The sequence below is a fragment of the Chionomys nivalis genome, chromosome 2 (assembly GCF_950005125.1).
Source record: "Chionomys nivalis chromosome 2, mChiNiv1.1, whole genome shotgun sequence".
Taxonomy (NCBI): Eukaryota; Metazoa; Chordata; class Mammalia; order Rodentia; family Cricetidae; genus Chionomys; species Chionomys nivalis.
Window position 1 is genome coordinate 118,174,904 of NC_080087.1, and position 19,134 is coordinate 118,194,037.

The window sequence follows — 19,134 nt, forward strand, 5'->3', positions numbered from 1 at the left end:
ACAATAGTCACAAATAACATAAAATATCTTGGGGTAATGCTAACCAAATAAGTGAAAGTGTTGTACAACAAGAACTTTAAGTCTTTGAAGAAAGAAATTGAAGAAGATATCAAAAAATGGAAAGATCTCTTGGATAGGTAGTATCAACATAATACATATGGCAGTCTTACCAAAAGTAATCTACAGTTTCAATTCAATCTCCATCAAAATCCCAACACAATTCTTCACAGACCTCAAAAGAGCAATACTTAACTTCGTATGGAAAAACAAAAGACCCAGGATAGCCGAAACAATCCTGTCCAAGAAAGGAACATCTGAAGGCATCACCATCCCTGATTTCAAGCTCTACTATAGAACTATAGTAATGAAAACAGCTTGGTATTGCCATAAAAACAGACAGATGGACAAAAGGAATTGAATCGAACACCCTAGTATTAACCACACACCTATGAACACGTGATTTTTGACAAAGCAACTAAAATTATACAATGGAAAAAAGAAAGCAAATGGCCCTGGCATAACTGGATATCAACATGTAGGAGAATGCAAATAGATTCATATCGATCTCCATGCACAAAACTCAAGTCCAAATGGATCAAAGACCTCAACATAACTCCAGACACACTAAACCTCATAGAAGAGAAAGTGGGAAATAGCCTTGAATGTATGGGTACAGGAGACCACTTCCTAAATATAGCACCAGTAGCACAGATTCTCAGAGCAGCAATTTATAAATGGGACCTCCTGAAACGAGAAGCTTCTGTACTGCAAAGGACACAGTCGCTAAGACAAAACTACAGAATGGGAAAAGACCTTCACCAACCCCACAGCTTTTATTCTCTTGATAGATTGACTTCCATCTTTTGACCTCCAGTCTGCAGGCATCTTTGTCACTGAAGCGTCTTTCATAGAGACAGAAGATAGTTGGATCTTATTTTTAGTCCAGTCAACTAATCTACACCGCTTTATTGTCTTGAGAATATTTACACTAAATGTTATCGAGAAAGATTGACTAATTCCTGTAACTTTGTTGGCTGTTTTTCTGGGCGATTGAATCATTATTCATTACTCTTACATCTGTGTTACATATGATGAATTGCTTCCTGACTCTTTAGTTTATCTATTCCATCGAATTTATTCTTCCCTGTGCTCTCATGTTTGTAGCCATTTTCTTCCACTGCTGGGTAGTAATCTTTGATGTGTCTTCTGCAGCGCTGGCTTGACGGTCATGAATTACATTAGCAAATTCTTGTTTTGAAATGTCCTTATTTCTCTGTCAGTTTTAAAGGGTCCTGTTGGTGAGTATATCCATCTTGGCTGGCTATTATTGATACTCAGGATTTGAAAAGTATCATTTTATTCTTTATAGATTTTAGTAGTCTTTCCTTTGCAAGTGAGTTAGTGTCTTTTTCCTTACAGCTTTTAATAGGACTTGTTTGCTTTGTGCTTTTGACATCTTGACTATAATATCTCATGAAGTTCTCTGTTCAAATCTGGTTGGTGTCTATAAGACCTCTTGTTTTTTCAATATCCCTTTCTTTCTCCAGATGTGATCATTTTTTCTGATACGATATTATTGAATTAAATCCCTATTACACTGGAAGTTATTACCAGCAAAGTAAGACAATAAAAAAACAGAAGATTAGAAGCTAAGATGTGAGCCTATCATTGCTCTCATAGTGTGACCATTTGCATGGAGAGTCCACTGAATATACAGAACAGGGCTTGGGACTAGCAAACGAACTGGGTGAGACTGTTGCATGCTAGTTCAATACTTAAATTGTCATTAGTCTGGGTTGGCAAGATGTCTCAAGTGGATAAAGGCAAGCCCAATGCCCTGAATTTGATTCTTAGAACTCACATATTAGAAGGGAAGTGACTCCTGCCTGTTGTCTTCCTACCTCCATGAGGACAATGGAGCATCCATATGTGTGTATACATGCACACACCCAAATTAATTTGCCTATAAAAACAAGTCACTAATCCTTTTGATATCAAAAACAATGGAAATCCAAGTGGCGGTGATGCATGTCCTCAGTCCCAGCACTGAGGAGGCAGAGGCAGGCAAATCTCTGAGTTCAAGGCTCGCCTATTCTACATATTAAGTTTTGGGATATCCAAACCAAGGGGCTGGAGAGATGGGTCAGTAGTTAAGAGCACTGACTGCTCTTTCAAAGGACCCAGATTCAATTCCCAGTACCCACAAGGCAGCTCACAACTGTCTGGCACTCCTGTTCCAGATCCTGATCCAACACCCTCACACAGACATACATACAGGCAAAACACCAATGTATATAAAACACAAATAAATTATAAAAAAAATTTTAAAAGGGGGTGGGGCTGGAGATATGGCTCAGAGGTTAAGAGCACTGACCTCTCTTCTGGAGGTCTTGAGTTCAATTCCCAGCAACCACATGGTGGCTGACAACCATCTATAATGAGATCTGGTGCCCTCTTCTGGTGTGCAGGCATACATGGAAGCAGAATGTTGTATACATAATAAATAAATAAATCTTTTAAAAAAACAAACCAAAATAAAGCAAAATAAAAATGGGCTATAAAATATAAAGCACATAATAAAGCATAAAAATATGTAAGATATGAACATTGAAAATATGAAACATTGCTGAGAGGAATTAGAGAAAAACTAAGTAAATAAGAAGATAGACAGTCATTCTTCTATGTCCACTGGCTACATCAATTCAATCAACCACATGGAAGAAAATTTCAAAAACAGCAAAGGCATGCTGAACACACACAGAAGCTTTTCGGGTTATTATTACCTAAACAATACAACAGTGATTTACACACAGTTTACATTGTGTTAATTACTGGGAGTAATGAGACATGATTTAAAGCATATTGGAGACAAACATGATGCCATTTTATATAAAGGCCCAACAATAGAACCAGCAAACAAAACCCCAAGATACTGTGCCTTTCAATCCACAAACACAATATAGTTATCCCTCAGTAAAGATTTCGCCTCAGTTATCAATATCTGGGAATATTAGTTTGTTTGGTCTCAGGGCTTTGCTAAATTTCTCATGTTGACCTTGAATCACAATCCTAATTTCAGCTTCTCAAGTAGATGAGATTATGGGCCCATGCCATCATGTTCAGCTTTATAATATTTTTTGATGTTAGTTCCTTTCAAATTTACGTACAGATTCAGAACTATCTTAAGGGTTTTTTTGTCTATATAATGACAAAATAATTCAAAATAATTTCAAGTTTCATATGGAAAAGCAAAAGATATAAAATACTGAAGACAATTTGGACTAATAAAATGTTAAGAATGGGTGTGCTCTGTGGCCCAGCTCTGGCCAATGGCCTTAAGCTTGGCTCTCGTCACTGTCTTTGGGTCTAATCCATCTGTTTTCAAATGCAGGAAAAACTGCAACAAGATGCAGATTTCCATGGAGACGCTTACAGGGAAGACCATGCATCTAGAGACTGAACCCTCAGACGTTATAGAAAATATAAAGATCAAGATCCCAGATAGGAAAGGAATTCCTCCTGATCGGTAGAGGCTGATCTTCGCTGGGCAGCTGGAAGACGGCTGTACTTTGCCTGACTACAACATTCAAAAGGAGTCCACCCTTCATCTTATTTTGAGACTTCATGATGGTGTTAAGAAAAGGCAGAAGAAGGTTAACACCACTCCCAAGAAGAATAAGCAGAAGAGAAAAAAGGTTAAATTGTCTGTATGGAAGTACTATAAGGTGAATGAGAATGACAGAATTAATTGCCTTCGTTGAGAGTGGCCGTCTGATGAATGTGCTGGAGTTTTCATGGGTAGCCGCGTTGACAGGCATTAATGTGGCAAGTGTTGTCTGACTCACTGCTTCAACAAAGCAGGAGACAAGTCCTTGTGAATGATAAATAAAAAGACAAGAACTGGAAAAAATATGAAGGATGACACTAACTTCAGCATTTATTACAGAGCTGCAGTAGCTAGGCTGTGATATTGATAGCTATATTGATAAATACATCAATAGGCTGGAATGAATGTTGAACACTAGATGTGCATATGATCTCAATTGGGTTTGAAGACAGAAGCGATTCAGTTGAGAAAGAAAAAAGTCTTTCAAATAGATAATGACACTGTAACAATTTGATAGACATGTGCAAAAGGTGAATTGTGGTGTATGCCTGGAACCATACCCAGAATTTAGTTCAAAATGAATCCACCCAGCAAAATGTAAAATATAAACTCTAAATCTTCATAATCTTGAATCTGATAACAATGATTGGGGAACTAAAAAGTTGATATATTTAATTAAAATTAAGAGATTTTTTTTGGTTTGTTTTTGTTTCGTTTGTTGAAAGACAAGAAAATTTAGAGGATGAGAAGATGATCTGACTATGGTGTCTGTTACCCCACTGATGGCCAGGGTTGATTTGTCTGATTGGCTGGTTAGGTAGGGGTTCCCTCCCTTCCTCATTGTCCGATGCACTTCCCTCCTGAAGTCGCCCACTCTGTTGGTCAGCCTGTCAGTGGGTCAAAGAGGATGATCTTCCCCCAGTAGAGGAGGAGTGGCCTTCAGTCAAGGACATAGGAGTAGCTGTACTCCCCTACCAGAACCTCCAAACAAGCTCTCAAGAAAATTCAGCAATAAGCGAACTGAAGGAAAGATATCTGTGACTCATGCATCTGATAAAGGTCCCACATTCAGAATGTATAAAGAAAAATAACCACTACAGCTGTCAACTTCATCAGACTTCAAACCTCAAATCCCTACCGCATCAAGATAGTTTTCAGGCAAGAAAACAGAAAATACTATAATTTTCTTATAGATAGAAACTTTATGGCTTTCAAAAACATACGCCCTGAGTAGGATTTGAAGGTAAATACACAGATGTGCGTATGTAAATGCACACATACAAACATACTACATGCAAGCATACATATATTTGTGCACATATGCGAACATACATTTGTGCAAACACACACATATGCACACACTTAGAACAAAAGTGGGTATGAGAGAGTCTGTGGGAGGAGAAAGCACTAACCGGACCATGGAACACAATAGTATTTATTTTTTAAATGAATTGACTTAGTGGTAGGTACTTTTGATTAAGTCAACCAGGTAATTCTCTCCAGTCAAAGACCTTCATGCCATTATGAAGGTTTCAGAGCAATGATGAACTCTTCTGTCCCAGCTGCTGCTCTGGAAAAGATGGAAGGGAGGCAGCAATTAAATTAACTTTTCAATGCCTGGGAAAATATGTTTCTTTAGGCTGAAACGGAAAACAATGTTTTCCCAATACTTTTTAGACAACAAATCCATAGGCACTTGAAGCCCTGCGGAATTCTTTTGATGGTGATTTCTGCTCCAGTGATCTTAAAACCAAATGTACGTTCGTGATCTTTAACTCTCTGACATCAAGCTTCCCACCTCTGCCAAAAATGACCTCACAAAGGAATTGACGCTACATGGATTAACGGGAAAGTGTCTTAGTGAAATCTGGGCAGACTCAAGGCCACTCCTGTCTGCAAAGCATGCTGGGAGCTCCGAGTCCGTTGAACTGCTTTGGAGAATGACAGTTCCTCATCCTTTGCCAGGCAAACAGAAGATGAAGTCCATCGACTGTCAAAGATGGCATTTGTCTTTTATCACACAGCACAGCAGTTTCATGCTTTCCTGGGGGAGAGGGATAGCAGATTTGCACTTTTAAAAAATAATTCCATTTATGTTTATTTTATGTATATTAGTGTTTTTGCTTGCATGTGCATGCACCAAAGAGACCAGAAGATAAGGTGCCAGATCTCCTGGAACTTGAGTCACAGGCAGTTGTGAATTGCCATATGAATGCAAGGAATCAATTCAGGGTCTTCTGCAAGTACTCTTTAACCAATGAGTCACGTCTCTAGCTCTCAGCCGCTTTGTTCTTTTTTTTTATTATTTTATTTTTTTTTATTCTTTTTTAATTAAAATTTCCACCTGCTCCCCGTTTCCCATTTCCCTCCCCTCCTCCCAAATATTGCTCCCTCCCCCCAGTCCCCTCCCCCTATCCCCACTCCTCTTCTCCTTCCCCCACACCATTCCCCCTCCCTCTCGATACTGGAGAGCAGTCCAAATTCTCTGCCCTGCGGGAAGACGAAGGTCTTCTATCTATGTCCAGGAAGGTGAGCTTCTAAACAGGCTAAGCACCCACAAAGCCAGTTCATGTATTAGGATCGAAACCTAATGCCATTGTCCTTGGCTTCTCATCAGCCTTCATTGTCCGCCATGCTCAGAGACTCCAGTTTCAACCCATGCTTATTCAGTCCCAGACCAGCTGGCCTTGGTGGGCTCACAATAAATCAGTTCCATTGTCACAGTGGGCGGGTGCATCCCTCGTGGTCCTGATTTCCTTGCTCATGTTCTCCCTCCTTCTGCTCCTCATTTGGACCTTAAGAGCTCAGACCGTTGCTCCAAATTGAGTCTCTGTCTCTACCTCGATCCATCGCCAGATGAAGGTTCTAAGGTGATATGTAAGATATTTATCAGTATAGGATAGGGTCATTTCAGGTTCCCTCTCCTCAGTTGCCCAAGGTACCAGCTGGGGACATCTCCCTGGACACCTGCGAACCCCTCTAGAGTCAAGTTTCTTTCCAACCCTAAGATGGGTCCCTTAGTTAGGATATATACTTCGCTGCTCCCGTATCCTCCCTTCCTATATCCCAACCATCCCAATCCCCCGAGCTCCTCCCATCCTCCCCTTCTCATGTTTCTCATCCCATTTCCCCTTTGACCCTTGCCACCTCACCCGCAAGTTCCCAGTTATTGCCCTGCAATCTTGTCTACTTCCCCTCTCCAGGCAGATGACTATATGATTTTCTTTGGGTTCACTGTCTTATTTAGCTTCTCTAGGATCACAAATTATAAGCTCAATGTCCTTTATTTATGGCTAGAAACCGATTATGAGTGAGTACATCCCATGTTCCTCTTTTTGGGACTGGGATACCTCACTCAGGATAGTGTTTTCTATTTCCATCCATTTGCACGCAAAATTCGAGAAGTCATTGTTTTTTACCGCTGAGTAGTACTCTAATATGTATATATTCCACACTTTCTTCATCCATTCCTCCATTGAAGGGGATAAGGAAGCAGAGATGGAAATCAGAGAAGCATCACCCTTCACGATAGCCACAAATAGCATAAAATATCTTGGGGTAACTCTAACCAAGGAAGTAAAGGATCTATTTGACAAGAACTTTAAGTCTATGAAGAAAGAAATTGAGGAGGATACCAGAAAATGGAAGGATCTCCCTTGCTCTTGGATTGGGAGGATCAACATAGTAAAAATGGCAATTCTACCAAGGGCAATTTATAGATTCAATGCAATCCCCATTAAAATCCCATCAAAATTCTTCACAGATCTTGAGAGGACAATAATCAACTTTATATGGAGAAACAAAAAACCCAGGATAGCCAAAACAATCTTATATAATAAAGGATCGTCTGGAGGCATTACCATCCCTGACCTCAAACTCTATTACAGAGCCTCAGTATTGAAAACAGCTTGGTATTGGCATAAAAACAGAGAAGTCGATCAATGGAACCGAGTAGAAGACCCTGATTTTAACCCACAAACATATGAACACCTAATTTTTGATAAAGGAGCTAAAAGTATTCAATGGAAAAAAGAGAGCATCTTCAACAAATGGTGCTGGCAGAACTGGTTGTCAACGTGTAGAAGAATGAAAATAGATCCATATCTATCACCATGCACAAAACTCAAGTCCAAATGGATTAAAGACCTCAATATTAGTCTGAACACACTGAACCTGATAGAAGAAAAAGTGGGAAGTACTCTACAACATATGGGTACAGGAGATCACTTTCTACGTTTATCCCCAGCAGCACAGACATTAAGGACAACATTGAATAAATGGGACCTCCTGAAACTGAGTAGCTTCTGTAAAGCAAAGGACACTATCACTAAGACAAAAAGGCAACCCACTGACTGGGAGAAGATCTTCACCAACCCTGCAACAGACAAAGGTCTGATCTCCAAAATATATAAAGAACTCAAGAAACTAGACTTTAAAATGCTAATGAACCCAATAAAAAAATGGGGCACTGAACTGAACAGAGAATTCTCAACAGAAGAAATTCAAATGGCCAAAAGACACTTAAGGTCGTGCTCAACCTCCTTAGCGATAAGGGAAATGCAAATTAAAACAACTTTGAGATACCATCTTACACCTGTCAGAATGGCTAAAATCAAAAACACCAATGATAGCCTTTGCTGGAGAGGTTGTGGAGAAAGGGGCACACTCATTCATTGCTGGTGGGAATGCAAACTTGTGCAACCACTTTGGAAATCAGTGTGGCGATTTCTCAGGAAATTTGGGATCAATCTACCCCAAGAGCCAGTAATACCACTATTGGGAATATACCCAAGAGATGCCCCATCAAATGACAAAAGTATCTGTTCAACTATGTTCATAGCAGCATTGTTTGTAATAGCCAAAACCTGGAAGCCGCTTTGTTCTTAAACTCGCTTTTGGACTTGTTAAAGAGTACCTTTCGTAAGCAGAGTGTGGTAGCTCATACCTTTAATCTGACCACGCAGGAGGCAGAGGCAGATAGGCAGATAGTTTGAGGCCAGCTTAGTTTACATAGTGAGTTCCAGGACAGCCAGAGCTACATATGAGACTCTGTGAAGCACGATTAATAGAAACTCAGAGAGACAAATTGGGGTTCAACCTGAAGGTCCAAAAAGCAAAACAGCTAGCCACTAGCTCTTACCTTGACCTTGGTTCAAAATAGCGATCCTGCCTCCAGGAATCTCAGAATGAGACTGTGTGAGAACTGTCTCCTCCTGTTTTATAATCCTCTCTAGGGCTGGGAAAAGGCGTGCACCACCGTGATTAAAGGCATGCACTGTCTGGTTTCTATGGCAACTAGTATGACTACTGGGGTTAAAGGTGTGTGTTACCACTACCTGGTCTGTAAGGCTGACCAGTGGGACTGTTTTACTCTCTGATCTTCAGGCAGCCTTTATTTATTAAAATACTTTTGAAATGTCACTACACTCTGTCCCACCCCTTTCTCCCAAAAGGACCTTTTCAAAACTGTTCTGTGGACAGTTTTACATACCTTTGCATGCCTTTGTAACACTTTTGCATATTTTCCAAGAGAGGCTATTAACTTCTGCTTAAAAATGTAAATGAAGCTTAAGTTAAAGATAATTTTTGTGCTGCATGCAAGTTCAGGAATGAACTTTCTTTCTTGCAAATCATGTCAAACACGGTAGATTGATAATTATGATCTTCCCCGCTCCTTCACAGGAAGCACATTATTGTCTTCCTTGGCTTCTCAAAGCCAAAAATCTGCAGAGCCGGGCATGTGGTAACTGTCTATAATCCCAGCACTTGAGAGATCACACAAGGGCACAGAGGGAAATCATTGCTCCCACCACCAAAGTAGAAAGGGAAGAGAAGGAAGAAGGAAGAAGGTAAGTAGGTGTGGGGGAGGGAAAGGAATATAAAAGATGAAGAAATGTAAAAGCGAAGAGAAACTATGCAAAAGAAATGGGGATTGAATAGTGAGATTTCAGGCTTTCCTCGGAAGGAGAGCAAGACCTGTGGAGTGCTCAACCTGAAAGTTTCCCAAGGCAATCCCCTTGCCTAAGCCTGTTCTTGCTATCTACTGAGAGAAGCAATGAATTCACAACTCTGGTTTTTGTTTTGTTGTTGCTGTTGTTTTGGTCATTTTCTTTTCTGTTGAGGACAGGATCTTGCTGTGCAGCTTGGGATGGTCTTGAGCTTCTGCGTGCTGGGTTGACGGGTTGAGTTGTCATATCCATCTTAGCGGTGGGTATTGCAAGGAAGTGTTTTCCATTAGTCCAACACAGCGGGGACCTGTGATGTTAACAGGACAGAAAATATTATTATCCACATTAGTCATTCTCAGCATGTGGGTCAAGACTCTTTTGGGGTCAAACAACCCTTTCACAGAGGTTCATAGCAGATATCCTGCATAGATATTTACATTATGATTCATAACAGTATCAGAATTACAACTGGGAAGTAGCAAGGAAAATAATTTATGGTTGGGGGTTACCACAGCGTGAGCAACTGTATTAAAGAGTCATGGCGCTAGGAAGGTTAAGAACCATTGATCCACAGGGAAAGAACCTGTGAAACTGTTCTTAATTTACGCTGCTTAAAAGCACAGTTTCTGAAATTGGAGGGGTAGCTCAGTGGTTAAGAGAACTGGTTCCTTAACCGGGGGACTCTTGTTTAATTCTCAGTACCCACACAGTTGCCAGCAACTGTCTGTAACTCCAGTTCCAAAGGATCTGATGCCCTCTTCTGGCCTCTTCACACATTGTATGCACACGGTACACAGATATACATGCAGACAAAACACCCTTGCATGTAAAATAAAAATAATACTCAACAAATTATTTTAACAAGAAATGTTCCTGAATTCCAATTTTAAATGGTGATACATCATTTCAAATACCTTACCCTTGACAAAATATGCATGAACTCATACAACTTGAGACATAAAATCCAGTTTGTAATTTTAATGTGTGCTTTCATTTGAATGGTTTGTAATTCTTTCATTTGTTGACATTCTTGGGCATATTATTCTGCTAATTATCACAAATAAAATGCTTTTAAGCTCAATGGTAATTTTTATTTTAGTATGAAATATGACTCCTTGGCTGGGGATATGGTTCAGTTGATAAAGTGCTTGCTGGTCAAGCATGTGGACCTTGAGTTCAGATCCTCAGCACCCGTGTAGGAAGATGGAGGTGTTGAAAGATTACAACACACGCCTGTAATTTCAGTGTTGAGGAAGTGGAGGCAAGAGGACCCCTGGAACTCACTGGTTGGTGGGCTCCAGGTTCAAGGAGAGATCCTGCCTTGAGAACTAAGAAGGAGAGTGACTGCAGAAGAGGCCCAGCCATGACCTCTGGTTTCCACACATGTGCACACATACATGCATGTGCACCAAAACACATACCCATAAACACCTACGCACACATAAAATGCTACCACTATGGTCTTATTGCTTGACACCCTATGAGAGTCATCCTCTTAAATGTTGACTTGCCCCCACATGATCCTGTATCCACCAAGTCTAAAGATTAGCTTCCTGGGGGCTGGAGAGATGGCTCAGTGGTTAAGAGCACTGACTTCTCTTCCAGAGGACCTGAGTTCAACCACATGGTAGCTCACAACCATCTGTAATGAGATCTGGTGCCCTCTTCTGGCATGCAGGCATACATGGAGGCAGAATGTTGTATACATAATAAATAAATCTAAAACAAACAAACATCCGGGCGGTGGTGGCACACGCCTTTAATCCCAGCACTTGGGAGGCAGAGGCAGGCGGATCTCTGTGAGTTCGAGACCAGTCTGGTCCACATGAGCTAGTTCCAGGACAGGGTCCAAAACCACAGAGAAACCTTGTCTCGAAAAACCAAAAAAAAAAAAAAAAAAAAAAAAAAAAAAAAAAAACCCCGATTGGCTTCCTGGTCTTCTAAACCAGTAATGTAGGATTTATGTTCATTATCTCCACAATGGCCTCAAGCCTCCATTTCCCTAGTGTACTTGTCTGAAGTTGCACCATAGCATCTATAATTCCAAGAATTTCATGAGTGAGGCTTACCTTCAGGACATGATTGACAGTTTCTGTCTGTTCATAGTTCAGAATTTGGTTTCTTTGGCTTTTTGGCTTCTCCCGATCCACTAAAATCCTCACTCTAAGGTACACAGTCCAGGTAGAAGATTTCACACCATCCCTGTGTCTTACATCACACACTGAGCTTTTCTCTCTCATGAGAATAGCTTCATTACCCAGTATCTCCTGGTGTGGATGTGGCTAACAGCTTTCCAAGAGTGCAGATTCTTCTACTGACTTTGCTCACATTCTAAGTACTCCTGTCTTACAAGGTAACAGTTTCATCTCAGTTATCTTGATATATATATATATATATATATATATATATATGGTTCATGCAGAAATTTATATAGCACAGAAAGAGGTAGTACACTTTGGGGATGGGGTACTGATTTAAAGCAGGGTGGGGCATGGCAGCCCATCAGGTGTGAACTTGAAGAGGTTTTAGTTTCTACCTAGGAGAGGAATGACATCTTCATGAGGTATGGTGAGTCTTTTGTCCTTCTCAAATCATAAGGCACTCAGTCTCCTTTCAGGGTAATTCCTCCTAGGATCCTCTTGAAAACTCTACAAGGAGTGGGAAGTCTTAGAAACCACTACTCGAGGAGGAAGTGTGATGGTTTAGTAGGTAATGGGGCTTGGTGAGCAAGCCTAAAGACCTGAGTCCCATTCCCAAAGCCTACCCAAAGAGGGGAGGATAGAGCTTACTTCACAGGTTGTCCTCTGACCTCACATGTGTGCCATAGCACGTGAAAACATGAACACACACATACACACGCACACACACAATTCAAATGACATCAGGGTGTTTTGAGGATGCAGACCCTTTGTTAGTGAGCATGAGTAATAATTTAGAAATCATGCTGTCACATGATTTTCTAATATGGTGAAGAGAACTTAGCTGCTTCATGGGTGATTGGCCACAAAGAGGTTTCTTGGCCATCAGGAGACAGAGCTACCAAGACACGCCTGTGCTTGTCCTTGGGTCCCTCATGTCTAACCCCCTTCCTTCTCCATATCCCTGGAGTTTGTAGAGGCATTCAGAAAAAAACATCAAAGGTAAACATGGTCTGATCGTTGGACTATTTGGGCATCAGTTTATCATTCCTGGCTTTCTTTCTTGGTAGACTTCATCCAAACTTTTGACTCAACACCTTTCTTCAGAGCTAACTGTAACAAAACCACTGCTATTTTTTTTCAGGGAATTGTTCCTCCTTTCTTTACCTGTCCCAGGGGAAGTTCTCAGCCTATGAAATATTAAAAAGTTAAAGCATGTCAGTAGTTTATTTGGTTCAATGCAAAAGGACATATTGAGGACAGGGATGCAAATTTCTACAGTTTCTACCCAGCAGGGCTGTCAGCCTGGTGCAGTGAGTCCTTGCAAGTCCCCTGATTTCCTTATTGTTGTGCCTGCATCAAGGTTTCTATATATAGCAATCTTACATCTAGTAATTCATTTCACTAGCAATTAAAGGGACAAGACACACTATATTCCTGGTCCACAGCTCCCTACTGCTTGAAACAGAGGTCTACTGCTTCTGACTGGATCCTCTCTGGCTCCCCCACATACAGCAATCATTTTGTAAATTAGAAACCAACCATTACCATTAAGATTTGCATCACTCAGCCTTGCTTTCATTAACAGCTCTTCTTCCCCAGTGAGAATCCAGCTGATGGCATCTGTCCCGCATTGCTGCCATCTGGTGTGCCAGGAGTTCCCATTTTTCCAATTTACATATATAACCGTCACTTTCATGATGGGGAATTTAAGAACAGTAACACATACTTGATTTAACTGGACCGCAGAAGGCATCAGCCTTTTAAAACGTCACACTCTGCAAATGTAAGGTTAGAAAACGTGAAACTTGCAACTTTAGGGGAAAATCACGTGGGTGATATCATTTGTCAGTATGGTTGGGGTTTGTGGCAATAAGTGATTGATGAATTGTCCTTTTATTGCTTTTCCGATAGTCGAATCTTACATGTCTTGATGGTTCAATAATGTACACATTAATCAATGATGGCTTTGCCCTAGAACAGAGATGCCAGTACGAGGCTGAATGTGTTTACTGAGGATAAAATTCAGCAGAGCCTCTTAGTTCCAGAACACAACAGTCGCTGTGAATCACTCTCAGCTAAACGCTGGGAAGAGAGAACAGTCAAGAGACGTTTGTCTTCAGACAGAGCTTTCTGATCACCTACGCTGCGCATGTTGAGTTTGGTTCCAATCAAGCTAACTGGACAGTGAGGTGTTTATGTTCAGAACTTGTGTCTGTTGGCATCTGTACTGGATAGTTGTGTGTTTGCTTGTTTGTTTTGTTTTGTCAACCCGATACAAATTAGAGTCATCTGGGAAGAGGGATTATCAATTGAGGAATTTATTGGATTGGTTTGTTTGTTTTGTTTGGTATTATACACTTTTTAAAAACTGTTTTAATTTATTTATTTCAGTGCATTGGTATTTTTATTGCATATATGTCTGTGTGAGTGATGGGCCCCTTGGAACTGGAGTTACAGACAGTTGTGAGCTGCTTTGTGGGCACTGGGAATTGAACCTGGGTCCTCAGGAAGAACAGAAAGTGCTCTTAACTGCTGAGTCATCTCTCTAGCCCAGTAATACATATTTAAAATGAATATAATCGTTGTAAAATGAAATCAAAGACATTTTTGAAAGAATAATAGCAATGGTAACAAACCCCTAAGAAGTTAAACATAAAGAGAAACAAAAAGATACAAGTGAACAACATATTCAATTAATAAAATTAGAAAATGGACCTCTAAGAGACAAGAGGATTTTTTAAAGTCCTATCTCTTTTGTTTTTCTGTTTTTTGTTTTGGCTTTTCAAGACAGGGTTCCTCTGTAACTTTGGTGTCTGTCCTGGAACTAGCTCTTGTAGACCAGGCTGGCCTCCAACTCACAGAGATCTGCTTGCTGCAGCCTCTTGAGTGCTGGGATTAAAGGCGTGTGCCACCACCGCCTAGCTACCTTTTGCTATTGTTTTTTTTTTTTTTTTTTTTTTGGTTTGTTTTTTTTTGTTGTTTTTATTTTTGGTTTTTCGAGACAAGGTTTCTCGGTAGTTTTGGAGCCTATCCTGGAACTAGCTCTTGTAGACCAGGCTGGTCTCGAACTCACAGAGATCTGCCTGCCTCTGCCTCCCGAGTGCTGGGATTAAAGGCATGTGCCACCACTGTAGTAAGAGCTGTGGGCTGTGTTCCCGCCGCCCCAGCTCATGGTCGCCTGGCTAGCTTATGCCCCAAAATAACGACACACAAACTCTATTCTTTTAAACACTGCTTGGCCCATTTCTATTCATGTATGTAGCACCCCAAGGAGCGCTTACCGGGAAGATTCTAGCCTACGTCCATCCTGGGTCAGAGCTTCATCGCATCTGCTGGGGAGAGGGGAGCATGGCGTCTGCTCCAGAGAGCAGAGCTGTCGAGTCTGAGCTCACTTCCTCTTCCTCCCAGCATTCTGTTCTGTTTACTCCACCCACCTATGTTTTAACCTATGAGGGCCAAGCAGTTTCTTTATTACTTAACCAGTGAAATCAACAGATTGATATGACACTCCCACATCACTTCCCCTTTTTCTGTTTAAATAAAAAAAGGAAGGCTTTAACTTTAACATAGCAAAATTACATATGACAAAACAGTTATATCTATTTTATCTTTTATCATAACAATGGAAAACTATAACTATCTATCTATTCTTCAACTCCATCAAAGACGCCAGAAGAATACAATATTACCTAAGCAAACAAAAAGTAAGCAATTTTCAAAACTCTAGAAATGACAGAGACATCTCGCTGCCTGTACAGGAGGAGTAGGAGTTGAAGACCAAGCTCAGCTAGATAAAGAGACACTACCTCACCTTCCCTACAAGAACAACAGAAACCCACCTCCACAGAAAAATCAGGCTGTGTTTTACATATTGTACCAAAGTTAATTTTCTTTTAATTGAAGCTTTCAAACATAAAACATGGTGGAAACAGTGGCTCCTCAGAATACAGATACTTAATTTAACAAAATCTTTTTATCAGCCCAAATTCTTGTGAATTTACATGATCTTCAAAGTTTAGCAAAATCAGTGAATATGTTCTTTAATTCTTTTGGGTGTGTGTGTGTGTGGTATGTACATGTGTATATGTGTCCCATGCACATGCACAATGGTTGTCGGGTATTCTGTTCTGTCACTCTACTCTTTATTCCCTTGTTCAGGTTCTCTTAGTAAACCTAGAGCTAGACTGTTAGTCAGCAAGCCCCAGGGGTCTTTCCATCTGTCCTCCCGCAGCACTGTGGCTAACAGTGCACACACAACCATACCTAGCTCTTTAGACAAGTTCTGGAAACTTAAATTCAGCTCCTCATGCTTGAGTAGTATGTGTTCTCATCTACTGAACCACGTCCTGAGTCCATCTCTACTTTAGCTTTTGGATAGGGTCTCTCACTGAACCTGGAACTTGCCAATTCTTCTAGGCTGGATGGCTAGCAAGACCTAGGGATCCTCTTGTGTCTACCTCCCCAGTGTAGAGAATGCCTGGCCAGCTTTATGGAGGTGCAGAGAACCGAACTCAGGTCCTCGTGCTTGTAAGGAAGTATTTTACAGATTGAACTATTTCCCCAGCCCTCTACTTTGATCCATTTTTTCAAACATTGGTTTATATTTTGTGTGTGTGAGTGTATGTGCAACATGTATATGCAGTGCCCACCAAGACCAGAAGAGGATTTTGGATCCGCTGGAACAGAGTTAGAGGTGGTTGTGAGCTGCAGGTGGGTACTGGGCACAGAACTAGGTCATCTAAAGAGCAGCCAGTGCTCTTAAACACTGAGCTGTGTCTCTAACCCCTAACTTAATTCTTAAGGAAAGCAAAAGCTTTTGATGAAAAAAATAACCCAGCATTTTACAAGAACTTGTAAAATAACTATGTCAATTTATAATTAATTCTTCCATTTTGCATGTTATTATTATGCAAATACTTTTATAGTTTTAATGCAGTAAGTATCCTTAATTTGTTTTTTAGAGAGAGAAAGAATCAGTCTGGCTTATGCCTTTTTTTAAAACTAATCAAAATGTTTATATGCCTAACACTTTACTGCTAATGGGCAAATGACAATATGAGCTAACAAGACTTACCATAAGTTTTGTTTTCTAGAAACGGAATATAAAACAGTTTATGGTATGAGACATTTCTTAGAGACCAATACTTGTGGAAAGATGCAGGAAAAGACAGAATTGGGTCTGGGAATGTAGCTCAGTGGTAGAGCACTTGCCTAACATACAGGAGTCGCTAGGATTGATGCTATCCAGCTACCCACGCCATGAAAAGAAAGAGGAGGAGACGGTAGAGAGAGGAAGCAGAAAAGATGACGTGCAATACAGATCACAGAATCTCTGACTGGAAGGGAGGGATCAATTAACTAATGCCTACTAAAACTGTCTCAGATTGTACAGAAACAGCTAGACCCATATCCTGAAAGTAGATGCTGACCACAAGAAAAAAACAAAAATGACCTCTGCCACTCAGAGGACAGGATGTGAACCAGAGCTGGGGGCTGATGACCTTCCTCACACCTGTTCAAAAAGGTCTCCCTTGAAAGTGACTATGGCTGACCTATCTTTGGATATAACACACCTTTCATTGTTTTAGGTGCCCCAAAAGATGTATAAAGTACTTCTCATTACGGCAACCATATGTTATGAGTTGAGAATGCTGTGGTTGGCTGTGCCCCATAACCACTGGGAGAAATGGCTTTGCAGGTAGTTCCAGTCATTGGATTTTGGTCAAGACTGTTAGATGAATGTGGAAAGGGTGCACATTGACAGACTTAGAGAAGAGTGACCACGAGGGATGGAGGTAGATACATAGATAGTGTATGAAATTGTCAGAGTAAATATTAATTTAGAAAGGTAACTGTTGGAAAGACCCACAGCCTTCCACACTCTTGGAAAATGACACATCTTGTCTATTCTTGTTTGTTCTGTATTCTTTGGCTTTGCCTTGGTTTTCTGTGAACTGGTAGGGGGCTGGTTGGGGAATGAGACAGTGTCTCCTTACCTAGCCTAGCTTTGTTTTTACTTCCTAATTCTTCTTCCTCCACCTCCCACGTGCTGGTATTCTTGGCATGTACCAGCCCGCACAGCTGGCTTTGGCTCTCTATCCAGCCTTCTGTGGTTAGAGACCTCACTGGACTGAACTGCCTCAGGTGTGAGACTTAGGGCACTGTTTGCAGGAGCCTGACCCAAAGAGTCAGTTGAGTTCCTGTGCAGTAAAGAACTCCTATTCCACCCTTCCTGTTGATCAACAGTGTCAGAAGCAAGGCCACAGGGCAGCAGGACCAAGGTGGGCAAGTAAGTCGAGAATTCAGCCAAGGCAATGCAAGTCTATTCTCAGAAGTTCTCCAGAGACCACAGAAACCATCTCCTTGTAAGTTATTGCTGTCAATGGTCACGGTTATCCTTGTGATGGTTATGTTACTACCCTTTATCATCACAAGTTCAGTGAGGCTGTACCAACTCCAGTGTTCCTCAGGGTAGGTCACAGCCAACCACCCAATCTGGATGTTATGAATGGATCAGACAACAAACTGTCCTCCACCTCCCTCAGAAATTAGCTAAAGGCTGCTTTCTCTGCATGAGAAATGTTTGGTTCCCGGCTAGTTTTTCTTTTTTTTAAACTAAGGCAGCTATGTTATAGAACAAATAGTTTACTGGAAGATTGCAGTTTCAAAGGGGGTGCTGATGATCATCATGGTGGGGAGCATGGCAGCAAGCAGAAAGACATAGTACGGGAACAATACTGAGCGTTTACACCTGATCCCCAAGTAGGAAGCAGAGAGAGCAAACTGGGAACAACATGGGCTTTGAAATTTCAATGGCCCTACCCAGTATCACACTTCCTTCAATGAGGCCATACCTCCTAGTCCTTCACAAACAATTCTACCAACGGGACCAAGCATTCGAACATATGAACTTATGGGAGCCATTCTCATTCAAACTACTATATTCCATTCCCTGGTCTCCATAGGCTTGTGGCCATACGATAATGCAAACGGCGCTTAGTCTAACTTCAAAAGTCACCAAAGCTTTTTACACTGCTTCAAAGTCCAAAGACTCTTCGGAGACTCAATGCACTCTCCAATTTGCCCCTGTAAAAGCAAAGAGCAAATCACATACTTCGAACACACAATGGCACAGAGTGTACATTACCATTCCAAAAGGGAGGAAAGGCAGCATGTGAGAAAGCACTGGACCAAAGCAAAGCTGAAACCCAGCAGGGAAAACGCAAAATCCTGTCGCTCCATACCTAAGTTGAGATGGCTCACTGCTTCCAGCTTTGCTGACTGTAACAAACTTCTCTCTCTTGGGCTGGTTTCACTCCTTTCTGCAGCTATCCTTGAGAGACATCACATGGCTCTAGCATATCCAGCATCTTGGAGTCTCCCACCCAGTCCAGGCTTCACCTTTACAGCTTCATGAAATGACCTCTCAGAACCTCCA

General features: G+C 41.1%; 1 pseudogene; it reads left to right on the forward strand.

Annotated features, from left to right (window-relative positions):
• The first annotated feature begins 3,407 nt into the window (after positions 1-3,407).
• Positions 3,408-3,878, forward strand: LOC130869299 (ubiquitin-40S ribosomal protein S27a-like; annotated as a pseudogene).
• Positions 3,879-19,134: the final 15,256 nt, after the last annotated feature.